Here is a 16,186-nt window from a genome sequence, read left to right on the forward strand (position 1 = left end):
AAAAGCTGTAATTTTGTGCAGAATGAATTATGTTGACTGGTAAAAAGTGTTGGTTTGTACTTTGTACAGTTTGTAAAATTTGGACTTTTTTTTTAAAAGATTTTGTTTCTTGACACAAAGGGAATGAACTGTAAGGAATTTCACAATCCTTCATCCCAATACCTGTTTCTCATTGGAGAGAGAGTTACAGTACAGTAAAAGGGACTGGAAAGCAGAACAAATGAGGTTGTTGTCAAATTTGATAGAGATGTGTTTTATTGTAGCCATACGCGACAGACAGTATAGGAGATTGTTTGGTTACCTAATTCTATTGGTATAGATAAACAGCCAGAAAAGTGATTTTCTCCTTCTTTTCAGTGTGGTTAAGATTTTTATGATATTCAAATACAGTAGGGATAGTGTTGTTCTAATGGAGATACACATTTAAAAGATAAATATAAATATAAGAATTAATGTGAATTTAAAGTGTCATCCACAAATACAGAGCTAGAAATGTATTTTAAAAAAGCTGCTAGTGAGACTGAGTGACCCAAAGATGTCAGCCTATGTTGGAGTCCTTTTCCAGTACACTTACCTTCCTCCTCACTTTATGAGGGCCTCGTCCAGCTTTGTCACAGATCTAGTTTCTTTAACCTTTGTGTTGAATGTGCTGAATATAAATATTAGGAAGTTTAAGCAATTAGGTATTTTATTGTAACCATTTCCTGATTTGCAAAGACCAACACACCTCTGCCTTACTAGAATGCCATGTTCTCATGTCTGTCCCATTTTCAAGAGTGGCTAATTAGATATTAATTAAATGTTCTTTGACACTTTGATTGACTTAAGAAGAGCAGAAAACACGAGAAAAGGGCTTAAGTTACATTCTATCACATTTACTCGATAAGCCAATAAGTGTGGCAACAGCCTCTTTATTTTATTTCCTTTAGTTTCCCCTGCTGTGTATATTTTCTAAAATTTAAGGATTTTCTCATGTGAGATCATACAGCTGCAATAAAATAAATTGATTTCAAGGCTTAATTTTTTTAAAAAGGATACATCTTTTGAATACACTGTGTTTGAAAAATGTACGTGTTTAATTTGTTATTAACATTTCCACCCAAAACCACGAGAAAGAACCTCCATGTTCTCAAAGCTTGCTGTGACCCTGATATACCTCATTAGAGTTAACAAGTGGACCCCTTCCTGTGAAACAGAGGGGAACAGGGTGATACAGATGATAACCCTGTACCAAAGTGTGCAGGCATGTCTGCCAGAGCATCTCTGTTTCACTTTGTAAAACATTTTCAAGATAACAACTCATTCCAAGCAATCCACAAAAGGGGGGAACCCTCCCCCCAAAAGAAAAAAAGAACTGCAACAAATGCTCCATTTAGCTCAAACTGCAAACCTTTTTAACCTAACAGAGATTATGCTTATTCAACACCACCGACATTGAATAAAGATATTTGATGTTCTGTAAAGCCCCTGGGAATGTAATAACATTTGTAACTTGTATCAAAATATGTTGAACGAGTAGGGAGATAAATGTATGATTTTTATTTTCCAGATTTAATGAATAAAAATTACACTTTTACCCATTTAAATATGTAAACATCTGAAAATGACACCAGTTATGTTCCTTTTCTGTGTTTTCTACTGTTTCCTGGCAGCTCATTTTGGTGTGAAGGTTTATGAAATTTAGCCCTATAATGCTTTTAATAGCTATATCTAGGCCCAGACTGAAGGATATTACAGGAAGATTTTCAGGCTATGCCAGCCAATGGTTCATGGAAAAGATGTATCATTAGAGGCCATTTAAAAGGGAAATAATTTTTGCTCTTACAAATATAATTTTATAAGTAAAACTTCTTGCATAAAATCTAAACAAATCTAAACATTTCACATATCCAATCACAATATGATCATTTTTATTGCCCTGAAGTTACTGAAACACAGGATATCAACCAGAAACGGCACATTACAGACAATACCAGAATTAGCCATGAGGGCTAGTAGTTTTAATATGCAGTGCCGCAGGGTACCTACCATATAAAATACAATATAGATATACACTCTACACAAATCGACAAGATACAAAAAACATATCAAGCTGAATACTTAAAAATAATAAAAAAGCCAACAACCATTAAAAAATCTTTACTATACAATACATTTAAATGCAAAACACATTTAAGATTCACATAATCAGTGGCTACAAAACCGATTATCCAGGAGCAAGGATTTTAAGTAATTGGAGAATGATTTAAAAGACTCATATGTTCTTGTGTTTTCTGGTATTTTTTCCAGTTATGAGAGGCTTATCCTAATATGAGTTCTCATCGAATGCACTCCATCTAAAAGGCACAGCGAGGTCTCCTCTCACAGTAGCTCTGGTGGTCTTTGAAGAACTTGTTAATGTGACAAGTCCAACAAGGGGAGGAGGTGCAAAACCAAGAAAGATTTTAAAGACCAAACATAGATTCGCAAACCTGATTGTATTCTACCAGCTCAACAGATGAGTTTTTTTTTTAAGCATTGCACCGATCATATCCTATATGGTTTTTATCTTCATTGTCTGTTTTTAGCCCCCCTCAATTTTTTAATAACCCAATATGCTAAAGTACACTCTGCATAAAAAGAGACATTTTACTCAAGGCTGCAAGAACAAGAGCTGTTCTTGCTGACAAGGATATTTTAACCTCACCTGCAAAATTTATTATTGCGGTATTTGTGCGTTCACAAACACGCGAGAATCCATCTTTTAGCTTCAACCTTTTGTATCTGAACTAAAAACGGTTCTGGCCAATCATGTTGTAGTATTGAGGTTTAAGGCGGGACATACCAGTGTGACATAAGCAAGAGCTAAAGAGCCCACAGCTGAATCAAAATAAACATGGCAGTGCAGGAGGACGGATGGGTAGCTGCTGCTATCTCATCTGTTTTGTAAGAATTCATTAATTCATCTTTGAATGAAGAACAGCAAGAAGTGCCTTGACTAGCTTACCTTCTTGTGGTTTTGCATGACACGTGCTGCTAATGTTTTAATTTGATACCATTATTGGCTAAAACCAACCTTTGGTAGGCGGGCACTAGGTGGCGCTTCATGCAATCAACTTGGAGAGTTCTTCTGAATGTTCCTCCTTTCCCCAAGTGGATTAGATGGGAGCAGTCCCAGATTGATAATGTGCAGAACGTAGAGTGCTACACATTATGTACAAGAACTGGCCAAAGACAAATTTTGCCACGGTAACACGCGGTGACAATAAAACACTCTTGACTTGACTTGTTAATCAATCTGGCTGGCCAGGTTAAGGATATTTCATACTTCACAATAACTGAAGCGCAGAATTTAGAAGAAGTCTTCATAGGTCTCTCCAACTGCAGCACACCCACTTCATATTTCTATGCAAGAAAAAAGTTTGACTGCCCCAAATATGTGTCAAGAAATTAAGCTGCAATAACTCCCAAACCAGCGCTGTGAGAACAGGATGATGACATTTAATTCTTGCAGCCCTGGAAGAGAGAACAAATTTCTCTTTTCCAGTGAAGTACGTACAGGTCTTTCGGCCTTTGTCATGTCTAAAAGAAACCCAACGATCAATTTGCCACTCTAACAACTGAAAAATGTACAAATGTTGCCTTTTAAAAATGTGAAATATGAAAAAGGTCCAACCGTGTCATGCTTATGTGCAACACCTATAAAAAGAATGTCATGACAGACTTTCACAATGGCAAGTTTCAATTTCAGCTTAATGAACAGGAAAGACATAGATGTTCCCCCTTTTAGTGAAACGTAGCTAAAAAACACATCAGTCGCCGTGATAATCAGGCTGTCTTACTTTTCCATCACCGGATATTTATTTGTTGCTGATATATTATTGGTCAAGAAAACTTCATATGGCCACCTGTGCTTTGCAAATGTTCTTGCTTTACGCCGTACATGTAATGGTAATCTGTATCGGATGCTTCCTGAAGTATACCCAGCCACGGTCAAGTTGAACAGTCCAGACAATGATTGCATTGCTGCAATGGCCCCAACAAAAACAGTGATCTGTTGAGCAGCAGAGTAAACTTCCTCTCCTTGCACCGGTGCACACACTTCCTAAGGGGATTGAGCGATGGAACAGGCTGAACCCCATTTTTCCATGTAAGCTGGAAGGTTTTGACTTGGTATAGACATATGCACCAGCACAGAAAATGTGTTCCACATGTTAAAAGGAATAAAGATTGCTCTAAAATTCTTGCCCTATCTTGGGTGGTTTTGGACTTTTCAACTGATTTCACATACTCATTATTCCCAAAATGAGATTTCTAAAGGCTTCCCTGTCAAAACAAACAGGAAACCAGTCAAATACACTCCCAACAAACGCCACTGTTTGTTGTGCATGTCTTTTATTTTGTCTATTTGACCTAAATTACAGCGGTGCATAAAAAGAGACTCCCACACCAACTTGCCTTAAAATCATTTTGCTCTCTTGAGACGGCCACAGATGTTTTCTGAGAAACAAGCCTCTCACTTTCATGCCGTGCAGAAGTGGATAAAACAAGCCGTTTTCTTCTAATTTAACGTAGTCCATAGTTTGTTTTTGATTTCCTGCTCCACAACTGGAGATTCAAATCTTTGCTGGCAGCAGCCCAACGTCAACAGAGCTTTGACCACAAGGGTCCCCAACCTTAGCACCAAAAAGAAACACAGAGCCTATATTTGAGAGGTCACAGCTCTGCGTGGCTGGAGACATGACTGGGGAGCAGTGGATATGAGCGAGTCCCACCCATGAAGTACGGAGAGGAAACAGTGGAGATGGAGTTCAGACTTTTGCTTGGGCGGGGGTTTTTACTCACATCCTTTTTTTTCCAGATTCATCTTGTTTTTGCAATCTTTGCCTGTGCGAGCTCCCAATCAGGGGTAAAGTCTAGGGAATTATTTAAATAGCTTCTTTTTAAAACAACAAATTTTTGCCATGATTGTAGAATTTTACACTGAGCTGACCCATAAACATGAAAGCACGACAATGGAAGCCACAGGGTTGCAAATTTGTCTTGATGTCTATTAAAAGTCACATAAAACAGTATAATTAGAGAGATTATTTTGTGCTCACTTATCATCTGTCTTCAATAAACCCCCCACAAGCAGCATTACAGAATAACTTGGCGTGTTTTGTTATAAAAAGCCTTGAACGCCATCCAACTGATGTTTGCTTTTTCCGTGTATGCCATGTGTGCTTGGCTTTTTATGTTGTTTCCACGCTGAGTTTGAAAACCAGGGTCGTAACCTGGACGATGACAAGATGCTGAAAAGTATCTATGTAATAAGGTCAAGTGAGAGCAAATTGTCAGCTAGTTACTCTATCCACAAATTATTTCTGCTACTGCAGGGAAAAAAGATTCAGGATGGTGAAACTACAGGGGGAAATTCTCAGCATAGATTTTTATTTTTTGTAAATTTGTGACCACGTCCACGTTCCTTCAGCCAGGTCAGCCAAACTTTGGCCGAGACCGAGGAAGACGCGCCGATGATCCGGGAAACCGGAAATTTTTCCGTCAATACTGCCAAGACAAAGAGATGTCAAAAGGATGGTGACCCTTTCCTGCTAATCAGAGGAGGATGCGCAAAGAGGAAAGCACTCCTCCCTCCAGCTCTGCTCCAGCAGTGATGAGGTTTCCATGTTTTGACGGGCTCCTGGAGGTTTGATGGTACCTGTATCCTTTCTGGCATGACACAGTGATAGCAGAGACTTATCTTCCCACATCACATGGTGAAGAGGAAGTCCAGAATTTCATCGGTCAGCTTTTGTTTGACACGCTCCGAATCGGAGTAGAATCGCTTAGTTTGAGGGATAACAATGCCTCAAACTCTCCATTTTAAACATTTCTACAATAATTCAAGAACTTTAAGTTTTTACACAGACATTTATAGGTTTTTATGTCTGTTTCCATTGCCTCATTGTACCACATGTAAACATGATTGTTCAACAATAGAATACATTTTTGGAGCTTCTCAGATAATCAGTGCTCAGCTGCTGTTGGGTCTTTCAAAGTTTTTTTCATTTGCACCCATACCATCAAAAAGATGACCCATTTCAACAGCTGTGTTACTGCAGAGGAAACCTGATAAAAAAAGGCTGGTTCTGTTCTTGGGACGACCGTGGAACCTCTGGAGATGATGATGCAAAGAAAGATTTTGCATAAACTCAAGAAAATTACGGACAATTCTGAACATTTTCTTTTTGACATTGTCATTGGAAAAGTCTCTTCAGTCCCGTTTTTTTGACCAATCTGTATAATCTGACCCAATCTGTATAATCTGATTGAATTTGACTTTGGAAAGTGCCTTGAGATGACATGTATCATGAATTGGCGCTATATAAATAAGGTAAAATCGAGTTGAATTCAGTGAAAGGCTTCTTCAGATTGGTTGTAAAACGAACTGCTACAGGAGATATTTCCTGGCCACAGCCATCACCATCTATAATAACTCCTTGACAGAACGAGTTACATCAACATTTAATTTCCCTTTGGGATAAATAAAGTATTTTTGAATTGAATTTGAATTGAATTTGAAAATGGTTTGGCTGCAATAATCCACGTGGTAATAGCAACAGAAAATGTATTATTTATCTCTATTACTAGTCTCGACCGATTTATAAACTAAAGCTAATGTGATGTTTTTGCTGTTGTACTGCTGTTGGGCAAATAAGTGCTGCTTTCAGAGGGCAAATATTACCAAGATGTCCTTGTCTGCAGAAAGTCTACGAGAGAAAAAGCCAGGGGGACTTGTCCTAATTATATGTAGCAAACGATCATTTTCTAGGTTTAAACTTTAAAAATACCAACATGTAAAAAGTAGCAAATGGATTTAAATGACCACAATGTAAAAGGCTAATCTATGACCTATAAGAGGAATAAATCTCTCCTCACCTGATCCAATGCAACACCACATTAAAGCATCTTCTGCATTCTAATTGGCCAGCTGTGAACTCCCCAGAGGCCTGGATCTGGGCACTCTTGTTACTGACCACTTTCATTCTTACCCTGCAGACAGTCAACTAAAATAACAATTAGGGTATGTCTAAATCTCAGCATTGTACCGTTTGGATCTTTTTTTTTGTTTAACGGTTTCATACCAACAGCGATATGAAAAGTAAAAGGTTTAAAATAACTTTTCTTTCACTTCCTTTAGAGCACAATGTATTTTTTTTGGTTGTCAGAGGCATGCACTGATATGATAAGAAACCCTTTTTTGTTCTTTACGTTTCTTCAACAATACCTCTTCAGAACGATGAACGGTGACATTGTGGGGTTCATTTCAAATGTTTTGGCCAGCCATCGACTGAAGATGCATATCTGAGGACTCCCTGACCTGGGCTTTCTTCGTGCCGACTGGAGGTCAGGAGTTGTCCGTAGGTTTGACTCACTTTCTTTCATGCGTTTGACCGTGGGCTGCGACCCCAGTAATGTTATACAAATGTCATGCGTCATGAGACTGGCAGGTCCTGCATGAGGGGAAGGCAGTTGGCCAATGGGGTTGGGTTGCAGAAAAAGACCCTTTGTGGACCTCTGGCACTGTTGCATTTTGCTGCCCGGATCATGCAGAAAAATAGATTTTCCCCCCCTGGAGCAGTTTTCATTTTCTGTTTAAAGATTTCCTTCGAGAAACTATCAAATCCATAAAATCTGAAGCCAATTTCCCAGATAAATGCCTCGCTTCCAGTCTGTTGAAGCATCTGGTTTATTGCCTGGTTTGTGCAGACTGATATAAGTTTGATCATCAGCACCGAGTCACATTCTCCTCTAGCCTACAGCTCAAAGGAAACGACTCACAGTAAACAGCCAGGACAACAAGCTGTGTCTTTTATCTTTAGGTCTTATTTTTCTTGCACCCTGTGGCTTTGAAGCTGAGCAGCTGACACGTTCACAGACAATGGGTTTCTTATTGTAGTTAATCTTCATTGGTCAGGGTTTAGCATTATGTTTGTGTGATCTGCAGAAGCATAAAAATGTTGAATGTGGTAAGTCTCATGCTTGTTTTTTTTTCAGGTCATTAAACAAATATCAATTTCACACAAAGATAAGCTAAGTAAGAACAAAACACAGTTTTGATTGTATTTATTAAAGGAACAAAGATATCCTAACCAGCCTGCTGTCGCCCCATAAACCCGACAGCTGCTTGTGCCACGCTTGGTCGCAACGGTTATCAGTAAGTCATTTTGTTCAGGCATATTGGCTCTCACCTTGGTTCTCTGGAGTTTCACGGCCTGAGAAGTGGCTTTATTGACTGATATAGATAAAAAAAACTTTGTTTGTCATCTCTTCTTGAATTTCTTTAGATCAGGGGATGTTTTGTTTTTAATTCTTTTTTACACACAGGTTCTGTTTATGGGATTTTTTGACTTTCAAGGTCTAACAGAATTCAGGGGCGGGTGTGGCTACTGGTATCGAACCATTAAAAGGTTACTTTATTCATAATTTACCTCGAGGAACAGTTACTTTTCACATCGGGTGTGTTGGTTTGGATAACTCTTTTCCCTTAATGAATGATGATTTCATTCATTAAGGGAAATTTTTGTTTTAAATTAAGTTTTCTTTTACAGCACTGCATGTACAATTTTTCAAGAAGTATAACAAAATATTATACAAATAATATATTAGACTGACTGTAGATGAGTTAAATGTTTGTGTTTTAAGTTAATTTATCCTAATTCCTCTTCTTCAGCTTTTCCTTTTCCGATGCCGCCACAGCGAATCATCTGTCTCCATCTAACTCTATCTTCTGCATCTTCTTCTCTCACACCAGAAACCTTCACTTCCTTTTTCACACCATTCACAAATCGCCTCTTTGGCCTTCCTCTTGGCCTCCTGCCTGGCAGTTCCAGCCTCACCGTCCTTTTTTTCCCCATCTTTTTTTTTTTTTTTTCTCGTTTGTCTGGAAAGTCAACCACTCAAACAGGAGTGTAATCCGTGAACCCCTCTGGAGTCAAAAACGAAATAAAACTTTATTTTTTTTTTTCTTGACAACAGATCTTTCAGTGAGCCAGGAGGATGCCTCGGCATCCGTATAGCTATATGTTTTCTTGGTGACGTGGCCTTTTGCCCCGAGCCGTGCTCTGAATGGTGGCACACTTTCCCCTGGAGGATTTCTCGTACATCTGCGTCACCCCCCCTTCTCCTCCTCTCCAAATGACAACCCCTCTTCACCACCAACTCCAAAAGCCAGAACGCCTCTGCTCTGGCCTTTCTCAGTAAGACCCATCCATACCCACCTGCTGAGAAGGCTAGAGGTCATCACCTATACCCCTTGGGGCAAACTGTGGTGCCCACGTCTCCAGTCTGCATCTCTTTACACAACACAGCAGAGGATAAAATGATAAAATTTTATTGGGTTCATCAGTCACTTTGCATGAATCTGCCATCAAAGGCAATAAAACAAAGATGTGATTGTATAAGACTGGCTTTGGAGAACTCAAATGACATTTATTTGTAGGAACTTCTCTCATGTGACTGCTAAATGTGACGACAGAAGGAGAGAGAGAGAGAGAGAGAGCCTCTTGCAGTGTCTATCCGAACTTGTTGCTCTGCCTGGTGCCCCGTCGTGGCCTGAAGGAATCACCCAGCACTCATCAATCTGCTTCCACATTCCACAATAGCTAACAAAGAGACTCCGCTCTCTCGGTGGCAGATGGCTTCGCCTCGGGCTGTCCAAGCCAAGCTCCTATTGTTCAGGCTCGGGGATCTGATGCCGGGAACTTCAATCCTCCGCCCTCAGTGTCACAAAGGGAGGCCAGGACGCATGAGCTGCATTTTAACCTCTCCGGATGCAGTAACATTCAGAATGTATCAGATATTTTTAGTGGTTTTAAAAAAAACTGTGCTCTGTTGCTAAAGAGTATAATTTTAAAATACAGTAGATAAATAAGTTGATGGACTGAAAATGTGATCTCCCAGGATTATCTTGATTCCCACAGGAATACAGGAGGGAAGCGCGGCCCAGCAGAGAAAACAGAAGCAAGCTCTCACAGCTGGCTATCATGCTAGCTTTTTATCTCTGACTCACAAGCCCTGAGTCTAAATAAGGAGATCATTTAAAACCACAAAATATTACCACCAAGATCAGAATAACAGAAAATGTGTTATTGGTTTTATGTAGTAAGTTTTACAAGGTGAGAACACTTCAACCAGTGTCAACTAAAGTAACCCTGATTTAAAAAAAAAAAAAAAAATTACAGTTTTTATAATAAAAATGTCAATTATTCACTCTGTTCACATAAAACGTTGAAACACATTTAAAAAATGGTTAAATGTTGATGCTTATATATGTTGCTCCTGTATTGCCACTGTGTAACAAATATTTTCTGCCCTTTTAAATCTGCTCCTGTTCTTATTAGGATTGTTGTTGGTGTTTGGAGGTGCAATTAACATTAGATTTATACAGTTACATTTTAGTTTATTTTTGTGGTACAGATTTTTTTGGTTTTCAAAAATATAAAATAGGGAAGTACTAATGTGTTGCTATCGGTGCAACTTTGATTACCAGACTTAGGAAACCTGTATTTACAATCTGTTCATACTATACTATATTACTATGTATTATATTATATTATGATAACTATTTTACTATATTAACATATCATCATTGATGTCTGTCAAGATTAGCTATCAGTGTCTGTGTGTACATACCTGTCTGTCCTGTTTATGTTGCCCTGTGGTGGACTTGTCCAGGGTTCATCCTGCCTCTCCCTTAATGACCTCTGGACAATATATTTGGAAATGTAGGTAACAAACGTCCAAGACACTTTTTGAATAACTGCAGATGCATAAAACCATCCTACCTGGTCTTCCGCTCCTCAGGGGGAACGCCCATCAAATGTGCTCTGTTCACGGTCTGTCTGCATCGCTCGAAGACGCTAGCTTTGCTTCTTGCGACTCTCTTTGAATGAGATACAATGAATAGCAGAAACCGAAGCTCACTGGATACAAAAACACTAGAAGTGAGTAGCTAGTAAGAGGAAACCAGCAAGGAATGATCGCGCACGTTGGCGTTACGTGAGCACGTCAAAAAGACCGGCATGAGGGACAACCAATAGATAAGATGATCCCCCACCCCTGAATTTGAAGCCAAAAGAAGATAATCTGCTATACCTTTATTGCATATGCAAAACCATCACCATTTAGTGTCTCGTGTTGTAGGCAAACATTATTTGTCAAGGATGAATCCCAATAGTGGTTTTATTTTAAAGATCTAAAGACATGGTTTATTTGAAAACCTCATGACATTTTTACCGTCTTGTCTTTGCAGCTCGTTTTTCTAAACGCTTAGGGATGTGAGGGGCTTTTTACGGCCTTCGATGTCTTGAACATCTTCTTTGAAGCCTCCCAGTAGCTCGACTGACTCCATTCAGTAATTAACATAAAGCTGCGTCTCCATCAGGGAGCATGCATCCCCTGTCTTCCCAGGCTTTTGTTGAGAAAGAGCCTGTATGTTTAACACATCTGCTGTCTCCGATGTCTGAGCAACCCACAGACAGGTTTCTCCACGCAGATCCTTTTATGGGGCTATGAAAGAGACCCACGGGGGCTTCTGATTAGATGCCCTTTGCTACAATGAATTTAAGAAGCAGCATAATGGGACAAAATGGGGGGCTTCCACCACAGCAGACCCCCCCAACTCCAAACCCCTGGAAAAAAAACCTGTCTGGTGTGGAGCCAGTCATGGTAGGAGACATGTCTGGGCAAGTTTCTTTGGGATACACGATTTGAGAAAACCTTAAAGAAGGGTTTTATTTAATACATAATATCAAAAAGTCATCCTGTTAACATGTGTAAACTTTCTTTATCGACGCCACCTTAAAGTTTTGTATTTTAAGCACATTTCAGAAAACCATTGCATGAGGAAAATATGATGGAAGGCATCATTTTGAACATACATATCAAAATAATTTCAAATCATCTGACAACTCTGCTTTGAATCCCTGCTCCAGCGGCTGTAATGTTTCATAAAACCCCAAAATTAAAGTAACAGGTTCACAAATTCTGCGTCAGTTCAAGCGTAGGGAACCGCAGTGAGCAGTTTTCAGATTTCATCCACTAGGACAGGGCTCTCCAACCAGTAGGTATATACTAACCAGGTTACAAAGAGAGTGCTTGCACTGTAGTTTTTATGGTAAAAATGTACAAGAGGATCAACATTTTGGAGCCCCACACTCTTCAGGTCACAATAATGTTACAATAGAATATACTGACGTTTGTGGCTGTAACATGACGTAATGTAAAAATTTTCAAATATTATTAAGACTGTTGCAAGGCAGTTTATGTAGACAAATGCAATTTCCTGCTGAAAAGCCAGATATAGTTGTTAAAGCCTTTTGTGGTTTTGGACCCACAGCTTTATCTGGTTCTCGCTACCTGACAGATGTGAGGCCTGTATATTTGTAAGTCTTAAAAAGACATGTGTGACGTTTCACATCCAAATCCTTTGTGTTGTTCATAGCTCTGCTTATGAAAGCACAAAGTCATGACCGAGCGTTATTATTAACATTTGATGTTTCTCTCTCAAAATATATTTTTCCATGTTTTCTGGCTTATTTCTAAAAGCGCTGATGCAAAGCACTGAGAACAGGGGCCGTGTTTGTGCGGAGGATGTTTACCGCTGTGGTCTTACCTCTGTGACGCAACAGAAATAGATAGACAATGGACCTATTTAAAGATGAGTCGATGCTATTTATAAGCCACTGATGAGGCCTAATGAGGTGGAGCAAAGTTGAAGACACTCTCCTAGCCTTTTGGCTCAAATATTTTCTCTAGCTGTCAACCTAAACAAAACAAATGGAAAAATAATTTAAATCTGTTAAATCTATCAGGCTCCACAATTGCACAGTGACCGGTGTTACCCGGGTAAAGAGATCCAGGGGGTCTCAACCATTTATCACTTTAAGCTCCTGCTTGGACTCGAGAACCTGTAATATGAGTTAAAGGCAAAAAGATCGGTTTAGCCTTTCAAAGCAGCATTTCTCGGCAGAGCACACGTGTGTTTCTGTTTTTTTTTTTTTAAAGTTGCAGTGCAGGACGTGTTAATTTTCTGGTGGCGCACGGTCCAGAGAGAATCCTGACCGTTGTCCCTGTTGGTCCTTCGTCATTGTTTTTCTGCTCGTGAGACCCCTTTTTAAATCCGAATAGACACTTGTGGCTCGGCACAATGGGCGCCATTGTTTCTCTGTGAAAGGAGTGCATGTGCTTTGCTAATGCCGCTCTTGCAGCAGCCAACCTCCGGGACAACTCCTACATTCAGCCTTTGATTAAGGAGCACCGTTCTGCATGGATGGCTTCCTCCAAGGTGCCTGGAGGTTGTGGGAAAGGGCCAGGGAGAAAGTGTGGCCTCAATCCGGGGCTGATCCGGCCTCAGTGAATGGGCCACAAAGACTTCAATGATGCTGGGCCCGGCTTTGTCCAGTGGAGGTGGGGGTGGCTTGTAGCTGTGGAGCGTCTGACCAGTTTTGACAGTTATACAGCGAGGCAGATGTGGCTCCGTGTGAGATTTAACTCCTGCTATCACCAAAAGTCCCAGGAAGGTGTTTAAGGCATACCTACAACATTCACTTTAAAGCAACTGGATCAGCTGGAAAAGTCTCAACAGATCTCTGTGTCTGAAATCAGATCTGTTTTCTCATCTCTCAATGTTTTTTCTTTCAATGTGTCAAATGCAAATAGTTTTCAGATGAGCTTTACATAAAAAAATTATAATTCAACTGCACAACTCTGTGGTTAGACCTCCTTTTGTTTCCTAATGACCTGAATGTTTGGAGAAGGGTAACAAATCTTTGCTGAAGTTTAGCACACCCTCTCGTTTGCAAAGGAGCCATATGCTGCGACATGTGTGGCTTGGGATAGCGCGATGATGTCTGGCTAAAATTGGCGGCATCTGTTGCACCAAACACCTGCACCACTAGCAAAGAGCACACCGCGTCAATGCCACGGCAAAAGATTCAGGGAAGGAAACTGTGGATGTTAAGAGAGAATGAGAGAAATTGGGAAGAGTTTTGGTGAAAGCGTTTGGTAACGGTTGCCCTCTGGAGGCTTTTGAGATGGAGACTCAGAGAGGGAGCTCTGCTTCAGGACATCAGGTCTCCAGGACAGACGAGGAAAGAGGAAAACAGAGATGAAGAGGGGTGAAGGAGGCAGGGAGGATAAGTGAAGGATGAAGATGAGTAAACCAGACAGGAGGGCTGAAGTTGATGGATGTAAGAATGAAAGATGAAGGAGGTCTGATTATTGGCGGATGAGGGATGGGTGAGGCAGGGATGCGGGATGAAGGATGGAGGAGGCGGTGATGGGATAGCATTGGGAGATGATTTAGAAAGGAGTGAAGGATAAAGAGGTAGAGATGAGGGATGATGGAGGAGGAGGTGGGAATGAAGTAGGGACAAAAGCCTCTCTTGTTTTTCAATCAGTGCTCGCATATTAGTTAGAATGCGTTGTGTCTGTTGTTTTTCTATTGTAAACCACATTCTGGTTGCACTCTCTGTAAAATTACTATTTCTGGGCTTTAAACCTAACATCTCATAGAAACATGCTAATTTAAGTGCTCACAGAATCTGTACAGAGTAAAAATAAAAAGGTTTAAGATGTCCAAAGATTTTCTGAATCCAAGGATTGGGTTCATCGTGAATTTGAATTAGTCCTGACGTAAACAGGTGAAATCAAAATTAGAGCGAGAAAGAAGTAGAATTATGATTAATTAGAGTGATTGAAGGTGTTTCTGCCTTTTTCAGACACATCAACACATCTGTTTTGCACTGATATCCGAGCCCATTGAGATCTCCTTCTCTATGACATGATCTCTGCGATGCCACGAGGGATTAGATTTAAAACTACCTGCAGCTGTCGTGGACACGTCCCGTGGGAAAAATCTAAAGGCTTGCAAGCTGTATTACACTTTCCCAGGGACACAACGAGATGTAAGCAGGCACGATGCGCAACCTCTGCAGACCAGGATCCTGTTTCTGACGTATACAGCAAAGGAGAAATGTCCATTCCACAAAACGCCGGGATGCATGGTTGGAAAATGAAAAACAAACCGCACACCTTTGGTTGTAAACATGTCAGGAAAATGTCAGCTTGCTCCATCCCGATTCTATGTAATGAGCTTTTTGACATATGAACAATGCCTTCGCTAATCCATTTAATATGAGAGGATCAGCTCAGCTGGATTGACAACAGGAGGTAAAACGCTGGTCTGTGGGATGAAAGCTGCTCTGATTCCCCAGAAATCATCCCAACAGTAAAATGGATAGATTTCCCCAAACTAACCAGGATTGATGGGTTGGATGAGGGGATTGTAGGAGTGTCCGTTTGTGGAGTCAGTGACAGAGCAGGATTTTCTGACAGGTGGGATGTTCAGTATATCCCGTGTGAAAGCCACTACATTCAGTCTCATTAAGCTTCCTCCCCCGATTCAAAATCCTCCTTCTGTCCTCACCAACAAATCTGTGATATTAACTGCAATGATCCGATAATGTAAACTAAAGAGCTTATAAAATAGAGAAATTATAAGCAATCATAGACAAATGTCATTCCTGGGCTTTATTGAAATGGCAAATTAGAATTAAAAAAAAGAGTTTAAAAGTCTATTTTTTTTCATGGGAACGGTAAACTTGTGTTTTTAAAGCATGTTGTGAGAAAAATATTCTGAGAGAGGGATAGAAAGTTTTTTTTTTTTAATCTTCACTGGAATCAGCAGAGAAACATTTCATCATAGATTCTGAAATGATATAGTAATAAACAGACACTGTTTTAAGTCTTTTCTGCTAAGTTAGACTCGCTGGTCGCCGGTTAGGTGCCTATGAACTGTTTTGTTTTAGACATGAGAGTCCTGCCTCATTTAACCTCGGAAAATTATTATCCAAACTTTATTGTTTTGGTGTAAATAAGCAAAAGCACCAGCAAAGGCATTACTCTACTTGTCCATACATCCATTGTCTTCTGCCTAGCCCAAGATCTGTTCGCGGGGGGCAACAGGTCCAGGAGAGAAACCCAGACATTTTCCCCCCCCAGCTGACCGGTTCCAGTGCTAAACTGATGCTACCGGCTTTCTAATGCATACCTAGAACCAGAACCAAGATTTAGTTCTTATGCTCCACTTATCTGGAACAAACGTCCAGGAAACTGGTAAAGGGCAGAAAGCCTGAGTTCTGCTAAATTAAGATTAAAAATT

Source organism: Fundulus heteroclitus, chromosome 16 (genome assembly GCF_011125445.2).
Source record: "Fundulus heteroclitus isolate FHET01 chromosome 16, MU-UCD_Fhet_4.1, whole genome shotgun sequence".
In the NCBI taxonomy this organism is placed as follows: domain Eukaryota; kingdom Metazoa; phylum Chordata; class Actinopteri; order Cyprinodontiformes; family Fundulidae; genus Fundulus; species Fundulus heteroclitus.